The sequence below is a fragment of the Pteropus alecto genome, unplaced genomic scaffold (genome assembly GCF_000325575.1).
Source record: "Pteropus alecto unplaced genomic scaffold, ASM32557v1 scaffold339, whole genome shotgun sequence".
Classification (NCBI taxonomy): Eukaryota; Metazoa; Chordata; class Mammalia; order Chiroptera; family Pteropodidae; genus Pteropus; species Pteropus alecto.
This window is the reverse complement of record NW_006442509.1, coordinates 1,255,812-1,260,833: the sequence shown is the minus strand read 5'-3', so window position 1 is coordinate 1,260,833 and position 5,022 is coordinate 1,255,812. Positions and strand designations below refer to the sequence as shown.

The following is a 5,022-nucleotide window of genomic DNA, read 5'->3' as shown; positions in this document are numbered from 1 at the left end:
GAGGGAGGGAGCTCCAGCAAAGGTTCACATGATAACATCTCTGCAACTGGCCTATTTTTCCTAACGTGTCGGAATATAAAAACACAGACAAATGTTAAATGCAGACAGTTGCTAAAACCATAAGTATCCAATGAGTTGTCACAAAGCCGACCTGCCAGGCAGCCACTTCTCCAGGCAGGAAATGGAGCCCCTCAGGGGTCTCATGTGCATCCGCCTCTCCTTTCTGTAAAACGCTTGTGTCTTTGGCCCGTTTTTCTCTTAGTTTGGTTTTTGCTGATTCGCAGGAACTCCTTATGCATTTCAGATACTAATCCTATTCCAGTTCTATCTGCTTGAAAAGACCTTTTCCCCACTCTCCTTATGGTATCTTCAGAGAAAAAAATTTTAAATTTTAATGTAGTCAAACTAGCATCGTCTTTATGGTTTCTGCTCACGTTTTAAGAACCCCTCCCCTGACCTGTGTGCAGAACAATATTCTACTATAATCTCCCCCAGCAGTGCCAGGTTTTCTCTGGTCGTCCGTTTGTGCTGTGCAGATCAGTTTTCCTGTGAGGACGACCCACCATCCCGGCATCTCTGTCACGGACCAGGCTCCCTCGCCCACGTGGGTCCGACCCCGGGCTCTCCGTGCCCCCGACTCCCCACCGTCGCAGCACGGCCTGAGTACGCCTTCCCACGGCCGGGACGAATCTCCCGATCCCAAGTCCTCTCCGTGGGCGCTGACGGCTCTGGGCCTTTGCACTTTCACATGGAAATTTAAAACAGCCTGTCAGGATTCTGACTGCGACTGTATTTCACGTGCACCTCAATTTGGGAAGAATTACCGTAAGTATAAGACACTTAGTGTTCCTATCCAGGAACACGGTTTGTCTCTCCATTTATTTTGGTCTTTGACATCCGACAAAGATAAGTTTTTTAAAGGTGTCTCTTAAGTGTTGATCTCCACCTCACTGCTTTGTGGTAAGAGAACAGTCTGTGTTTCCACTTTCTGAGACACGGTGAGCCTTCTCTCCGGTCTAGGACGCCATCGGGTTTTGTAAGTATTCTCACGAGTTCTACAGCTGTGCTGGGTGTCGTGTCCGGCACCCGCCGATCAATCCGTCTCAGGGGCTACAGTGTTAGATCTTGTGCATCTGACCGTCACTGAAAGGGAGATGTGTTCAGGTTCTACTGCAATGGCTGTCAAACTCTCTTCATGGTTCGTCAGCGTTTTTCTTTGTATGTATTCGAAGCTATGTTTTAGGTGCACATAAATTTTGAACTGTTATATCTTCTAGTGAACTGAACCTTTTATCAATATGTAATGACTAAAGAATTTGCCTTAAAGTCTTGTTTTTTCCCTCGCTGATAATCAATATTTGTAAATCAGGCTTCTTTTGGTTAGTATTTGCCTAGAACGGCTTCCTCTAGTCTTCAGTTTTTCGGAGTGGTTATTCTTTAGGCGTGTCTCCTGAAAAAAATGCTAGATTTTTTGAAGTCTGGCGGCCTTTGTCTTTTACCTGGAAAATCTCCTTCGCCGTCGGTCGCAATGACCCATGGATGCAGAGGAATCTCTACCTCTCACTTTGCGCCTCTACTTGTCCCGACTTTCTGGGTTTTTCCCTTCCCTGCTCTTCATTTGTAGTGGTTGATCACGTGTCCCTAACCCGCCTTGCCCCCGTCACTTCGTGGCACTGATGTAACTGAACGCTTTTTTATTAGCCGTCCCTTTGAAATTTTCACGTGCTCGTGTCAAGCCTAAACTCAACACCTGAGAATGCCCCGATCCCCCTCAGCCCTTGCAGTTTTTGTCCATTTAGTTTTGTTCTGTTAATCTCACAAATCACACAGCATTGATACGGATTTTACGGGGCAAAGTTTTTTCATTTCCCTAAATGTTTAAGTTTTGGTGTAGTCAAAATCATCGACATCTTCTTTACGGCTTGGGCTGGTGCTCATGACAGGAACGGAATCGCCACTGCTCCGGCTCCTGGAGCCTTTCCGGCCGTCCTGGGACCGGTGTCCTCCGGAAGGGTGTCTGTGGGGACCCTGCTGGTCACAGCTGCTTGTCTGCAAGTGTCCGTCTTTAGGCCTTCGGGAGGCCCCCTTGAGACAGGGTCTCAGGCCAATGAGTCCCCCTCCTACGGCCTCACCGTCTCCTGGCCCCCACGGCGCTGCCGAAGGGTCCGCTTGTCCGTCACTCTCGTCCTTCGTGACGTCCTTTCGGCCTCTGACTGCTTGAACACACTTGTGGTCTTCGGTGGTGTGCGGCTTTGCTTTGGTTTCTCTGAGACGGGTGTCTTGCTGTTTGTCTTGTTTGAAGTTGGTTGGGATTCCCGAACGTGAGGATCGGCTTCGTTTATGAGCTCCGAGGACTTCTCAGTGCTTCCCAGAATCTCCCTCTTTCCATCCTGCATCTCTTCCTGGGCCCCAACTGGAGCATCTGCTCTCCCTTCTCAGCCCCGGCTATTAGTGTTCCTCGGAATTTCACGTGCAAACAGGTCACCCGGGGCCAAGCAGGCCGGGAGGACCGGCCTGCCGAGCCCTGCCACCAGGCGGATCCTTGGGAGGGACTGCTGATCCTTTAGTTTAACCCCAGGGCAGGGGACGGAGGAAAGAAAATTTAGCTCAAGCCAATGGTGACAGTTACCCGGATACCCCGTCTCGTGAGTGACTGCGGCAGCCCTGGTCTGATGTGGGGGCGGGCACCGCTCTGCCGCTTGGTGCTACGCGATCCCAGAAGGACACAGCCGGACGTGCGGCCATCATCTGGTGGACAGGTGCAGGACTGGTCACTCTTCCCACGTGCTCCCTGTGAAATGCCAGGGGCCACCTCCCTCAGGCTTCAGAGGAAGCCTGAGGAGGTGGGTGGGGAGCCCACCCACCTACCCTGTGTCCACAGGGGACTCCAGCCCACGGCCCTGCAGGAACGTAACGGGCAGCTGTCCGCTGATTCTCCACTTCCATCGTGCCATGCACGTCGCTCCGGTGTCCCTGCGACTCGCTCTAAGGGACACGTTCCCTGGCCCGTGTGGGGGCCCGGCCAACGCTCAGCGCAGTCGCCCAGCCCGCTGCTGGGAGCCCGCGGCATGGGGCAAGGGGCCAGGGCCCGCTGTGGGCACGCGGCCTCTCCCGCCCCGGCGTGCGGAGTGCATGACAGTCCCAACGGCCACTTCACACGCTTAGTGCAAGGCTCGGTTGCGAAGGCAGAGGTGGCCGGCACCCTGTCGCCCCACATGGCCTTCTGCTGGCGCTTGAGTTAGGCACCCCCTTTCAATGGGGTACGTTAAGTCTGGGAGTGGCATGGGAGCCACGAAGACCGGAAACAAAGGTCACACGTAAGGGGATGACTGACGTTGGCCAACACTTCCAGGTGCGATCACCCACCGTAATTAAAGCAGCAGACATGCTGGGTGAGAGGGACGGGCGACCGGCGCTGTGTGCCCAAGCTCCGCGGCCAGGTCCGGGGTGGCCCGCCTCCCGCCTGGGGCCGTGACCCAGCCCTCGGCCAGGACCAGGCGGCGGGGCAGCGGGCAGCCTCCCTGCACTCTGCAGTCAGGTCAGCAGCCGTGAGGCCTCCTGCCGCCCAGCAGGCCTGCACCTCCCTCCCTGGCATGGATGAGAGCCACAGCTCCCAGAGGGTTTGGGTGCCTGCGAGAACCTGCAGGGAAGCGGCCGGGTAGGGGTGGGGGCGGTGGCGGTGATTCTTCGGGGCAAACCAGAAAACATTCTTTAAAACTGGGCACAGAAAAAGTGTGTATAATTCAGTTCTACACAACGAAATACTCAGATCTAAGAAATGTTTTTCTCCTGGTCTGTATCTGATCCAGGTTAGACCGTAAGCCGCCCACAGATGGCTGCGGTGCGTGTGCCAGCCACTGTGGTCAAAACACTTAAACTTTGCATCCGGTTAGGTTACAGAATAAATTAGTATTTCCTGTGTTACATTTGGGTTCTAAGCTCAGATAAGAACTGCTTTCCTGGCCATCGTCACCTACTTCACCACACGTCGCTCCGTGAGTGTCACTCAGGGTCAGTGAGTGACTGGCTCCGCCGCCTCCCAGAACAGCGTTGCAAACCCCTCCCAAGTGCAAGGGGTGGTCACACAACCATCAGTCGTGTTAGCTCACACTGGCCTGAAGAAAACCTGCCACGTGACCCGCTTTAACAGAAACGGAAAATCACATGGGAAGAGCAGAACAACTAACATAAAAATCCGTCAGCCAAAACAGAACCCCCGGGCCCCACGCGGGCGCATGAGCGGTGCTCGGCCCAGAGGCGCTCAGCCAGGTCCGAGGCCTGCCCTCCCCGGCGGCCCTCCCGGCCAGGGGCTGCCGAGTGCTCCGGTTCCGAGATGGCCGCAGAGCTGGGCTGCTGACGCACACTTCTAAAGGCACCAAGCTGCCTGCCCTGCTTAAATGAAGGCCGTGCCGTCCAGGAACCTAGACCCTCGGCTCTATTCTGATGTCCTGACCCCACCACTCCGGGCATCCTGTGAGCTGTGGAGCCTATCCACCGCGGCACCTGGCCCTGACTCTGGCCCTGACCCGACCTTGACCCCAGCGTGTGAGACCGTCCGGCCTTGACCCTGGCCCTGGCCTTGACCCTGGCCCTGTTCCTGACCCTAGCCCTGGCACTGACCCTGGCCCTGGCCCTGGCCCATTGGTCCTGCAGGGAGGGCCCGGCTAGCCCCTCCCACCCTCCCCCTCCAAGTGCTAACACCTACCTTCCTGGTCCCGTGGGCTGGGGGCTAAAGGACTAGGGATGGGTATCACCCCCATGGGGTCAGAAAGGCTCCTGCGCCAGGGGCCACCCTGCCTGCTTGCTGGGGTCTGATGGGCCCCCGCGCGCTCATTTCCACAGGCAACGCCATCGGCCTCCTGGGAGTACAAGATGTCGACCTTTGCTCCGAAGCTGCTAGTGTTTCACACCTGCGGTCCCCACTGAGCTGGCTAAATAAACTCACAGAAGGGTGGAGAGATCCCCAGTAACAGAAGGGGGTGTGTGGAGAATCACTGGCGGGGCCAGGTGTCAGCACGCATC

At 55.8% G+C, this 5,022-nt stretch overlaps 1 protein-coding gene across 7 annotated transcripts in view; it reads right to left on the bottom strand.

The window, feature by feature from the left end:
• PCBP3 (poly(rC) binding protein 3) overlaps positions 1 to 5,022 on the bottom strand; it is a 59,145-nt gene that overhangs the window by 12,578 nt on the left and 41,545 nt on the right. The window lies entirely within an intron of this gene.